We start from the raw sequence: 13,941 nt of genomic DNA, 5'->3' as shown, positions 1-13,941 counted from the left end.
CGCATCTGCTCTTAAAGGGAATGTGAGATGACGCTCTGATTGGTTTATTTCACGTTACGCCCAAACCACACCTATGAATAATGAAGCTACTTCAGACCAACCCATTTTAGATTTGCGCCTGGCGCAAGAGTCATTTATCCCGCCGGGAAAATAGCAACAGCGCCGAGACCCGCCCACAAAGTTACTTGCGCTTTGCGCTTTGACACTTGCGTTTCAGATCGTTAAAATAGGGCCCATAGACACTTTTTGTTAATTTTTGTAAGTTTGTGAGAGCTATTTTTGTTAAATTTGGATTGCTAATATAGCAGAGGTATTTTTTTAGTTATTAATTTATTTTTCTAATACAGAAAAGACATTAACTTGTCATAATAAAACATGTTGAGTAACCTCTGAGAAGCCTATCTGAATTTGTGTATCTGGTTATAGATAGTGTTTTGTAATATAACAATTTTCTATCCATACAGAGGAGGCATATTTTAAATGTATTGAAATTATAAGGCATCTTTGAGTAAACTTCGAGGTATCATTTGAGTATCTCATTGCTGGGCCGAGTGTCCTGGTTTTTGGTAATCAAAATATGGTCACCCTATCATATTCAGTGGGCCTATTATATGTACTATCTTCAAAATTGAATTTCCTCTCATAGAGTGAAAATCTGGGGTGTGTGAGAGGAAAGTTACACTTGAGGAGAGGCTTGGGTAAATAAGGAGCATATGATCATAAAAGGACAAACAAAACACATTCTAAAGTCTAGTGGACATCCTGCACATTCATGACTGAAGGCAAAGAGATCACAATCAACTGTGCCATTTGGGACAAATTATTTGTTATGGCCACTGTCATTTTTCATTTTTGATTTTTCATTTTTGTCCTGAATGAATTATATAATTATGATAAACATTAATGTATTTGAATTATTTTTTTTTATTTACTTTTGTATTTTTATGTATATTTCTCTGTCTTATTTCTATTGAATTGTAATATTTGCGTCCCCCTGTGGTGGTGACACAAATTTAAAAACCCTTAAGCCTGGTATACTTCAAACGAAATCGAATAACCAGAGGTAGGTAATCTAGGGGTCAGAAAGTAAAAGTCCTGCCATATTTTTATCTCATCCACTGAAGCATTAATGAGATAAATAAGTGATTAATTGAGTGATGATTGAGCATTATTGAAGACACCTGATGATAACAAGCAGAATCACCAAAGGAGAAAATCACAATTTTTAAGTTACCATCATCGAGGTCAGGGTTTGTTTTAGTTGAGCTCTTGACCCTTGACGTTCTAATGTTCGATTTTGTTTGGGCAGTTTTAACTGCGTTAAAAACAACCAGACAAGCAAAATTAAAAGATGATCAGGTGTTGGTTATGTTTTCACATAAACATTATTTGATCTGAATCACTGAACTCATTTAGAGCCCAATCTCTGAGTTAGATTTACATTATTGATTACAGCAGCACTGTGATTCTACAGCACAAGATCAGCTTTATCAATACAATTTTTTTTTTTAAGAGTTCTGATTAAAAAAAAAAGAGCTCATTTAAACACACAAACATCAAGAATCATCCTGTGAATCTCAACAGTGGTGGCCATCATAAAGCATGTTGCAGTGCATTCTGGGAGCCACCAATCAAAATTCATCCACGGCTCCCATCATGCATTGCTGCATGAATAAATTATGAGCTGAATTGTCTTAGTAATTTTCTTTATTCTCACTATTAAAATTTTGCTGTTTTTCTGTGACTTTTTAGTAGCTTGTTTTCTAATGTTCAGAGTTGATCTGTTGATCAGAATATGTTGCTTGTCACCGTTGTTGAGATTCACAGGCTGATACTTGATGTCTGTGTGTGCCTAAAATAATTTTTTTTTTTTTTTTTTGTGAGCTGATCTTGTGCTGTAGAATCACAGTGCTGCTGTAATCAATAATGTAAATCTAACTCAGAGATTGAGCTCCAAATGAGTTCAGATCAAATAATGATTATGTAAAAACATAACCAACACCTGATGGTCTTTTATCTTTGCTTGTCTGGTTGGTTTTAATGCAGTTAAAACTGCCCAAACAAAATCTAATACTAAAAAGTCAAGGGTCAAGAGCTCAACTAAAACAAACCCTGACCTCGATGATGGTAACTTAAAAATTGTCATTTTCTCCTTTGGTGATTCTGCTTTTTATCATCAGGTGTCTTCCAAATGCTCAATCATCACTCAATTAATCACTTAATTATCTCATTAATGCTTCAGTGGATGAGATAAAAATAAGGCAGGACTTTTACTCTTTGACCCCTGGATTACCCACCTCTGCGAATAACCAACTGATGTGACGTCATTTCGAACAAAATTAGGCCAAAACAAAGTTCGCTTTGTGTTCTTTTTTGAAGTTCGAAATGGCTTGCCAAAGTGAACTTTCAGGAAAAGTTTGCTCCAGCTGCAAAACACCTTCATACCATTGCTCAATAACAGGAGGTGTGCGCCGACGCTCTGCCTTCACTCGCGTCCCCAATAATTTTTTCAATTGTTTTCAATGGGAGCGCCGCGTTTTTTAAACGTCAGGAGCGTAACGAGTGTCTGAGCGTCTTTTTCACGCTCAAGTGCTGAGAGCTCGGCGTTTTTTACTGGTCGCCTCGAGTTGAAGAATGTTCAACTGAGTAAAACGCTGCGCTCATCACTGTCACTTTTTAGCCAGCCATCCCATCAGAGTAGAGGAGGGGCGGGACAAATACAACTCTGACCAACTGTCACATTCTTGCTGTACAGCGACATCAACAAACAGAAACAAAATGGATGAGAAATTAATATTGCTGGTCTCTGAACATACATAGCAAGTAATTCCACATTGTGTCAACATTTTAAATTTGAAACAGATTACCTGCAAAATCAGTTATAAGTAACGGTGACGCGGATATTCCATATCATAGCAACAAAGCGTCTCAACGGAAAAAAACGCTGCGCTGCAGAAGCGCTGTCAAGCGCTCACAGACGGGCGTTTTAAGCAGAGCGCCTAGCGTTTTCAGCTGGCTAAAAACGCTTTGGTGGACACACGGCCTATCTCCAAGCGTGGGACGCGTCTTTTACTTATTTGGTGTGTTTGACCTGTTGAGGTAAGAGCTCCGCGGATGAAAACATGAACACACTGGATAGCCGCTTTATAGTACAAAATGAAGTTGTGCTTCTGATGAAATGAGGCACTGAAAATGTTTTTCATGTTTGATACTGCTGCTCAGAGGTGGACATTCCAGGGGTCAGAAAGTAAAAGTCCTGCCATATTTTTATCTCATCCACAGAAGCATTAATGAGATAATTAAGTGATAAATTGAGTGATGATTGAGCATTATTGAAGACACCTGATGATAAAAAGCAGAATCACTAAAGGAGAAAATCACAATTTTTAAGTTACCATCATCGAGGTCAGGGTTTGTTTTAGTTGAGCTCTTGACCCTTGACTTTTTAGTATTAGATTTTGTTTTTGGCAGTTTTAACTGCATTAAAACCAACCAGACAAGCAACGTTAAAAGACAATCAGGTGTTGGTTATGTTTTTACATAAGCATTATTTGATCTGAATCACTGAACTCATTTAGAGCTCAATCTTTGAGTTAGATTTACATTATTGATTACAGCAGCACTGTGATCCGACAGCACAAGATCAGCTTTATCAATACATTATTTTTTTTTTTTTTTAAGAGTTCTGATTTTTTTTTTTAAAAAAGCGCTCATTTAAACACACAAACATCAAGAATCATCCTGTGAATCTCAACAGTGGTGGCCATCATAAAGCATGTTGCAGTGCATTCTGGGAGCCACCAATCAAAATTCATCCATGGCTCCCATCATGCATTGCTGTATGAATAAATTATGAGCTAAATTGTCTTAGTAATTTCATTTATTCTCACTATTAAAATTTTGCTGTTTTTCTGTGACTTTTTAGTAGCTTGTTTTCTAATGTTCAGAGTTGATCTGTTGATCAGAATATGTTGCTTGTCACCGTTGTTGAGATTCACAGGCTGATACTTGATGTCTGTGTGTGCCTAAAATAATTTTTTTTTTTTTTTTTTTGTGATAAGGACAACTTTTAAAAAAAAAAAAAAATTCTGTATTGTATAAGCTGATCTTCTGCAGAATCACAGTGCTGCTGTAATCAATAATGTAAATCTAACTCTGAACTCATTTAGAGCCCAATCTCTGTGATTCAGATCAAATAATGATTATGTAAAAACATAACCAACACCACCTGATTGTCTTTTAACTTTGCTTGTCTGTTTGGTTTTAATGCAGTTAAAACTGCCCAAACAAAATCTAATACTAAAAAGTCAAGGGTCAAGAGCTCAACTAAAACAAACCCTGACCTCGATGATGGTAACTTAAAAATTGTGATTTTTTCCTTTGGTGATTCTGCTTTTTATCATCAGGTGTCTTCAATAATGCTCAACCATCACTCAATTTATCACTTAATTATCTCATTAATGCTTCAGTGGATGAGATAAAAATATGGCAGGACTTTTACTTTCTGACCCCTGGAATGTCCACCTCCGCTGTCCAGAAAACATCAAAAGAGACGGAGGCAAATATTGCAGCGGCCATCGCCTTTTGTTTAAAATATGCCCCAGACAAGGTGGGTGGAGGTGGCAGGAAAAAAAGCTGTGAATAAAACTGATGTTAATGTTTTGACAATTTGTTGTTGGTTTTTGACAGATACCAATTTTGATTTTATTTTCCATCAAAGCGCAATGTCTCCGATGTAGGAGATTGATGTTAGTCTGACGTTGGGTTCTGACATCAACCCGATTTAAATTTTCAACCAAAATGCAACGTCTGACCAACGTTGGAGATTGACGTCAGTCTGACGTTTGGTTATGAAGTCAACCAGATTTTCATTTTCAACCAAAATACAACGTCTATCCGACGTAGTGGTCCAACGTCAATCTGACGTTATATTGACGTCCGGTGCCTGTTGGGAATAAGCAACGTTTCTCAACAGTTTTCTATGTGAGGAAAACGCTCGTGAATTTAAACACGTTGCGTTCACATTATGGACTCAACTTTACTTTATTAGTATGATGTGTACTGAGTTTGGTCTGTTAATATCACTGTCTTTCTTAGTACATTAAGCCCCATTAAGCATTTTAGAATGTCCCTTGGCAACGCTCGGCGGTGTTATTTAGTCTCGGGAGCACTTTGACTTGGCGCAGTAATATCTTCCCTCGTGAAAAGTCCCCCGCTCCCTCTCCTGTAAAAGTCACGTTGGTTCTATTGACGGAAATGAGAGGGAGGAGGAGAGAGAGCGGGGGCCGGTGAGAGGACTTTTCACGAGTGAAGATATTACTGCGCCAAGTCAAAGTGCTCCCGAGCACTTGCTATGGTATTCCGCCATACAATATAGTTATCCATTTTACACGCTTAGAAAAGCGCAACGTTTTGTTTTGTGTCACCGTCCTACGTCGAGTTACACTACTCGAGTAACTGTATATAAATAGGGAAAACGTGGAGGTGTTTGGTAGCTTCTCTGCTTGGCCCCTATTGAATGAACTGGGCTAAGCTAAGTGCTAACAAAGTTTCGCCGCAAGACAGAGCGATTTAGTGCACGCACTGAGACGAGAGAGGTATGTATCAACTCGTCTTAGTTAAGGGAATAACATAGTTTAATATGAAAAAACGGTGGAGTATCCCTTTAAATTCTGCTAAATTGGGCTAGAACCAGCATATGCAACAAATAGAATACACAGTAAAGATTACAGAAAAAAAATAAAACAGATGTGAATATAAGAGCTTTACAATACAGGACATCAGAAAATCATTCTCTTCCTAGGAAGTGCGTAAGAATGGAATGGTACCAGGTCCCATACTTAACACAGACTATAGGAGGTGCAGTCTACACACTCCAAGAGGCTAAAATTGTATCTCTGAAAAAAGTTTCTTGCATTATTGCACTGAAAATTTGAAGAGCAAAGTTAAACACTTAACATTATAATTGACTCTTAGATATGAATCATCATTCACACTCTGACATATTAAACAAAAATGTTCCTTAACAACTCAACAAAGCTAGTTCCTTGAAAAATAACTTGAGCATCACTGTGTGAATCACTTCTGACAATTTGTTGATTATCAATTTCACAGATAAGTCTGTTAGGGGGCCTAACTGATCTCCCTAACCGTGTAGTGATGTGACTGGTTAGTGTGCTTGTGGGCTGTTTGCAAATAACAGGAACATCTCTGTTATCAGGTTCTTGCACACAACTGGAGGACTCATTGGGCTTAGATGCAGGTAAACTCTCTGTACTCTGAATAGGTTCAGGAACGTGCTCAGTTTCTGGACTGTGCTGATCATTATCAGGACATTCTGAAGGAGTCATCTCATCAGGGATGTCTGAAGCTTCACCACAAGTGGCATCCTGCATAACATCACAGTTTTGCGTTCCATCCATCTGCAGTAACCATTCAGATGTCTTTGAAACAGGATCAGTATCATCCATGAGAGCAGAATCAAGAGTACTGCCACAGGTAGCATCGGTGGAATATGATCGAACCGACTGCTCCTCATCATCACCATCCCAGGATAAGAAATTCACTGGAAGTAACAGGTTTCTGTGCACCACTCTTTCTTTGCCAGTCTGGACATCCTTAATCCTGTACACATTAATCTCTGGTCTGACTGATTGTACTTCATACAGAACAGAGTCCCACTTGTCTGCAACTTTCCTCATGCCTTTTTCTCCATGGTTAGCCAGCAAAACTCGATCTCCCACTGCTAAGGGTGAACCTCTGACCTTTCGATTATAAAGAATGTCATGGCGGTTCTGCTCTTTGAGACTGTGCTTCCGGGCAATTTCTGCAGCTGTGCTCAGATCTCTTCTCAGCGCAGAGATAAACTCATGGTGGCTGACCACCCTATTATCACAAAGGACGTGCTGAAACATGATGTCAATAGGTAGCCTCGGGATACGCCCAAACATAAGATAAAATGGAGCAAACCCAGTCATTTCATGAACAGTGCAGTTGTAACTAAAGGTTAACGTCCGTTGAAGCTGTGGCCACCTTGCCTTGGATTTGACTGGGAGAGCTCTTATCATGTTCCCCGGAGTCCTGTTAAAACGTTCTGCTAAACCATTCCCCATAGGGTGGTACGGTGTGGTGTGTGATTTCTGAACACCAGCCATCTCAAGCAGGTTCTTAATGATCTTGCTTTCAAAGTTAGCACCCTGGTCTGAATGTATTCGCTTTGGAAAGCCGTAAATGCAAAAGAAATCATTCCAAAGGCGACGAGCAACTTGTTTAGCAGACTGGTTTTGACAAGGGAAGGCATGTGCCATCTTAGAGAAATGATCCATCACTACTAGGACATCAACGACTTTTCCTGAAACCTGTTCAGCACTCCAAAAATCTATACATATGAGCTCCATCGGCTCAGAGGTCTGAATGTGCTCAAGGGGCGCACAAGCATCTGGCTCTGGAGTTTTCCTGACAACACATCTCTGGCAGTTCTTTACATAAAGCTTCACATCCTTGCTCATCCCTGGCCAAAAGAATCTTTCAGCTGCAAGGGAGAGAGTTCTTGCACACCCCTGGTGTCCGGCGGCATCATGAAGACCACGGAGAACATCATGCTTCAAAGAATCAGGTACAACATACTGAAAGAGTTTTCTATTCATCAGCCGATCCTTTTTCACTCTGTACAGCACAGGATTACGAATCTTTAGCTTTTTCCAGTGCTTCAAAAGGTTTGTTACAGAGCCAGGTTCCTTTGCTCTCTCACTCCTTAAAGGACGTTTATGTCTGAGAACATAGTTGATGACTCTACCCACTATGTTGTCCTGCTCTTGAAGACTGGCGAGTCTGGAAAACAGGATTGCAACAGATGGATCTTCAGCGGGGAGCTGGAGTGACTTTGGACTGGCTACGGGCAAAGGACTAACTCCACCATCGCAGTGAGCACCTAGGGTAGCAGAAACTTCAGCAGCATCAAAGGATCTGGGACATGAGTCATTTATATCATCCTGCAGCTCATTCTCAGTTTCACCTCCACTGGCAGCTTGCACATTCTGACAGTTGTTAGTGACACGAAAGGCATCTTGCACAGTACCGGTAACAACACCATTGACTTCATCCAAGAGAGAAACGTATGGTTCTTTCAACAGACGATGGTTGACACAAGACTTAACAAAGGGCTCTCTGCTCAATGCATCTGCAACAACGTTCTTCGTGCCTGGCACATACTTCAGGTCAAAGTCGTATGCAGCGAGCTTCGCCACCCATTGCTGTTCACACACATCCAATCTGGGTTTGGTTAGAATATAGCTCAAAGGGTTATTATCAGACCATGCTGTGAAATGTCTCCCTTTTAGCCAGTGGCTAAACTTATCACAAATAGCCCACTTTAAAGCCAGAAATTCAAGTCTGTGTGCTGGGTAGTTCATCTGAGACTTCGAGAGTGTTTTGCTTGCAAAAGCAACTGGACGTGCAATTTTCTCATCAGGGGGTACCTGAGATAACACAGCTCCTATGCCATCAAATGAAGCATCAACAGAGAGAATGAAAGAATGACTGAAATCTGGGTGAGCGAGAGTCACACTATGCAGAAGTTCCTGCTTTAAGATTTCAAAAGCGTCTTGGCACTCACTAGTCCAATCATCGGGTGAAAGCTTCTCAACACTGAGTTGCTTCCTCATATGACCACACTTCCTCTGAACTTTATTCTGTGACCGATCTGATAGGAGACTGAACAGAGGTTTCGCCTTAGCAGAACAGTCCTGAATGAAGTGCTGGTAGTATAAAATCATACCCAGGAAAGATCTGATCTTCTTTTGAGAAGGGGTTATACCATCAGCTTCCATGAGATCGACGGTCTGGATGTCATTGATGACCTTAACTTTTTCTGGGTCAGTCTGAACACCATGCTCAGTGACAATGTGTCCCAAGAACTTAACAGATCTTCTGAGGAACATGCACTTCTTTGGAGCCAACTTTAAGTTGTGTTTAGACAGTCGTGAGAAAACCAGGAGCTACCTGCTCACTTGGAGCGAAAACCATCAAATCGTCTAAGTAGCAGAGAAGGCTAGTGAAATTCTCATCACCGAAGATGGACATCATCATCCTCATAAAGGTTGCTGGACTGTTGGTTAAACCCTGAGGTAGACGATGGTACTCGTGAAGACCAAAAGGAGAGGAAAAAGCAGTGTACTTCTTATGCTCTTCAAACAAGGGAACATTATAAAAGCCAGAAGTTAAGTCCATGGTTGAAAAGAAAACGTTGCCTCCTAGGGCTGCAAGTGCATCAGCTTGGTGCGGGAGTGGGTGGGCATCCTTTACTGTCTTCGCATTCAGCCATCTAAAATCTGTACAAATACGAAGGTCGCCATTCTTTTTCCACACCAGAACTAATGGAGATGCATATTCACTCTGAGATTTTCTTATAATGCCCTTCACTTCCATCTCATTCAAGACAGTACGCAGCTTTTCATAGTGGCAGGGGGCTACACGTTGATAAGGGAGTCGAAATGGCTTCTCGTCCACCAAATGAATTTTGTGGACAAAGTCGGTGGCTTCCCCACAGTCCATCTTTCCACGTGAAAAAGTCGACTCATACTTCTCAATGAGATTCAGAAGTCTATCCTTCCACTCATCTGAGACTTCACAAGCATCCAAATCCAGATCCTGCAGTCCTAACATATTCAGAGCGTTTGTTCTCTCATCACTGGTCCGCACATGACTCGCTGGACTCACAGCACACTGAACATTACTTTTGAGGGACTCAGGAGTAGACAACTCTTCAACAGCTATACAAGTGAAAACATCCACGATTTTTGTATTCTTCTTTAGAAGGATTACTTTGTCTGTAGGGTTCATTATTTTGAACGGCACCCATCTACTGCCCCACATAGGTGTGATGATTCTCCCTATGATCACATTTCTTGGACGGCATTTACACAGGGTTGGTTCAACAATGACTGTGCTCCCCACAGAAACAGCTGTTGACTCAGGAAGCTGAGCCCAAGCAAGATGCTCATGGTGTGGTTCTAGAGTTATCTTCTCCTTCAACTTAGCTGTGCCCACCTTGTCAGGCATGTCTTCTCCCTTCCATCGTTCCACATTTGAAAGAAGAGACAGGAATTGGTGACATTCAATATCATCAGACTTAGCTGGGCTGGACACAAGTCTCCAGTATCCATCAGTTTCCTTCATTTTTTGAATCAGCCACTTGATAGCGTTGCTACCGAGGATCAAATCGTCGGTCTGACCTGGAACAACTAAAACTGGAACAACCATCTTGCAGGCATAAACTGAGAGTTCAAGTTCATACATCACTTTTGGAGTAACACGCTGTCCACCACAGCCAATTATGACAACATCGTTGGCAGGGAGCTTTTGTAAATCAGGCTTGTGCTGCAATAAGCGATGTTCAGCAGCTTCACTTAACATGCATCCCATGGAGCCACTGTCAACCATAGCTTTCAGTTGAAGGTCGCCCCATACTGTTGCAGGTGTGTAAAACAGACTATCAATTCTCTGTACTCTGTGCAAGTTCTGAAAGATGACAGTTTTTCCTGCAGGCTCAACAGAATTAGAAAGACTATAAACTGAGGTAGGATCATTCATACAACACTGGTTTGGAGGAATATTCTCATGATCTACACTGTCCTCCCTTGAGTGTAGATCTTCTAGTTTCCCAGCCCTTGAGAAGACGGAGACTTCACTCTCTCAGGAAAAGCAAAGTGTCAGTGGTCAGGAGAGTGACACTGGAAGCACAACTTTTTGTCACGACAATGCGTGAGGCCAGAATAATTAGGGCTCGAACAGACAGTGCATGGCAGGTCATTAAGTCCTTTTATTCGAGGCAGACTTACGTTGGGCCTTAAGCGTCGACTTGGCTCTTTGCTGGTGGACTCCTTTAACAGGACTTTTTCCAACAGGCTCATGACACGCTCTAATGCAGAAGCTTCCAAAGATTTAGACTGCTGGACATCAGAAGTAGACGCAAGTGCTGCTGTCAACAGTTCCACTTCAGCTCTGTTCACAGGAATTTTTGTGGGCGCAGCATGACTCACTGCAGATACAAGACTGGTTTCGGAGTGATATTCATTTAAAATATCTTGAACTTCTCGCACAGACCATGCGTCCATTGTTTTAGATCGAAAAGTGATGGCAAGCTCTTTACATGGGCAGTGTCTGATGAACATGCGGGTTACCTCTGTACCTGGACAGTCCAAAACTTTACCCTGTTCTTTCAAACGTTCTGCAGCGACGTCAACTGCGCGGTTTAACCTGAGCCAGTACTCGTAAGCATCCTCATCTGGTCTGGGTAAGGTGGTATAGAAGTCAGCCAGCGGGAGAGGAGAGCAGGGAGCTGCCTCAAAGTGTTTCCTGAGAATACTGAAGATAGCATTAGGGTTATGCACAATGTCAATGTCACTGTTTCTTATGCAAAACTTGACCACATCTCTTGCATTGCCTCTTAGATGGATCAAAATTTCCTCCGCTTGTTGCTCTTTTTTCAAGTTATTACGTTTTATGTAATCTCTCATGACATCAATCCATTCACTTAAGTCAACAGTATCAGAAACTTCACCTCTGAAGCTAGGTGGTTCTTTCACATTTCTGGAAACGGACAACTGGCTTTGTAGTAAGTCGAGCATTTGTGAAGCTGTTCCATCTGCTGTCACATTTTTGGAGGGACTGCATACTGAACTTGTGTTAGCTGTATGTGTTGGGCTGAGTCTGGTTACTATGCTATCAGCAATTTGCTGACCGACTTGGCTGATTATGTCTGTCATCGCAGTGATTACATCTGGGGGCTGTGTGTTGGGGAATGGGGAGGAAGAAAACGCACCTTGTTGGTCTACTGAAGCATCCGATTCATGACTAGTGGATGGGCCCTGACAAACTAATGGATCTGAATTGGAAGCATGACTGTCTATGAGCACATGCGCTTCACTCTGAACATTAGGCACACTGAACTGTAATGACTTTGGTACTGTCAATAAACCCCATCCTCTACCTTTACTTCCACAGATTGGAGTATTATAGTCATCAAAACCACTCATAATGAATCTCTTAATCTCAAATAGTCTCTCACTGGAAAAAAAAAAGTGAATAAAGTTCCTCTTGTCTTCTTTAAAAAAAAAATCAGTTTCTGTACAAGATTGTGTCCACCTGACTCCAGCGAAAACTTTAAGATGAACCCTCGGCCGCTTCAGACATCATCTTGATTGAAGAAACAACGAGTCACGGCACCAATGTGACTGTGTGTGTGTGTAGATGGAATAAATTCACTCGGAGAACAGGTGGATGGTCACTCAGGGTTTCTTTACTGTATCTGTAACAAGAAGACTGGGAAAACAGGACCAAATGGCTTATCAGACAAGAATGTTGCTCTGTTCCAATCAGCAATCCGACTTCCGGAGCAATCCGACTTCCGGTTCAACGCTGCTCAACGCTGCTGCCTGTCTGCTGTCTGACCTACGCTCGGAGCTTCGTGGAGTTTATCCTAAATCCTTCTCTTTATTACTATTCACATAATATAACTTTCTTATTTTCACTAGATTACTTAACCTATTGCATAGTATTACTAAACGGAACGATTTATTACTAGCAATCCACCAGCGTAATCACCTAGTGTTAGCCATAGCCCGCTAGCCTGCTAGCTACCGTCTACTTTCTTTTTTCCTTTAAACCAACCTTCCTTGTCGATTGAATGGTGGATTTATCCGATGTATGTTATTCTGATCTGTCCTCGCCAGATCGGGAAGCTGTGGAGACGTTGCTGCCCGGCATTCATCGATCCACCGCGAGGTACAGCGTCCCGCACATCACCCTCGCCCCAGGCACCGGCAAGCGACCGAGACATCCAGCCAGCGAGTCCCGTGTGCGTTGCAGTTTTTCGGACGGCGTTCATCAAACACACGGTCAGTCATGTCCGACGATTATCATGTGTAGTAAATGCAACATGTACAGCTTAGCTCTTTCTGTCAGCAGTGAGACTTACACATGTGATAAATGCAGGGATATTGTCAGGCTGACAGAGAGAATCTCAGAATTAGAGACACGCATCCAAACTTTAATTGAGGATAGTGAGAATGAAAGGGCCTTAGATACTGCTTTGGATGCGACTAGCCTAGTAAACACTGCACATTCGGTTCCGGTTGTAGAAGCCACGCAGCAGGCTGACTGGGTGACTGTGAGGCGGATTAATGGCAAGAACAAACACCACTCTTCCGTTCCGATTAGAACATCAAACAGGTTCTCCCCACTCAGTGACGCACCCACTGAGAATCCTGTTGAAAGTGCCCTAGTAATTGGCGATTCTATTACACGGAACGTGAAAATAGAGACACCAGCCACCATAGTCACATGTTTGCCGGGGGCCAGAGCACCTGACATCAAAGCAAATTTAAAAGTGCTGGCTAATGCTAAACGTAAATATTCTAAAATCATTATCCACGTCGGCACAAATGATGTTCGACTTCGCCAGTCGGAGATCACTAAAATTAACATTAAAGAGGTGTGTGAACTCGCAAATTCAATGTCAGCAAAAGTAATTTGTTCTGGCCCTCTTCCTGTTCGTCGGAGTGATGAGATAGTTAGCAGGTTATCATCACTCAATGGCTGGCTGTCTAAGTGGTGTGCGCAGAATAATATAGGTTTCATAGACAATTGGAAAAGCTTTTGGGGCAGACCTGATCTGTTGAAAAGAGATGGTATTCATCCCTCCCGGGATGGTGCTGCTCTTCTATCTAGAAATTTGGCAAATAGTCTTAGAGCTGAAACATGACAAACCAGGGCCCAGATCAGGACGCAGACAAACTGGCTAAACCGACCGTCTGCTAGCCGCCTCACGTCACAGAACTCAAATAATTCACAGCACATAGAAACTCTTTCACCTAGATATTATCACATAGAGACTGTGTCTGTACCTCGAACTAGTAAATACAAAAACTTCCGAAACCTTTT

This window comes from Chanodichthys erythropterus, chromosome 10 (assembly GCF_024489055.1).
Source record: "Chanodichthys erythropterus isolate Z2021 chromosome 10, ASM2448905v1, whole genome shotgun sequence".
In the NCBI taxonomy this organism is placed as follows: Eukaryota; Metazoa; Chordata; class Actinopteri; order Cypriniformes; family Xenocyprididae; genus Chanodichthys; species Chanodichthys erythropterus.
The sequence above is the reverse complement of the archived record's forward strand: the minus strand, read 5'-3'. Positions refer to the sequence as shown.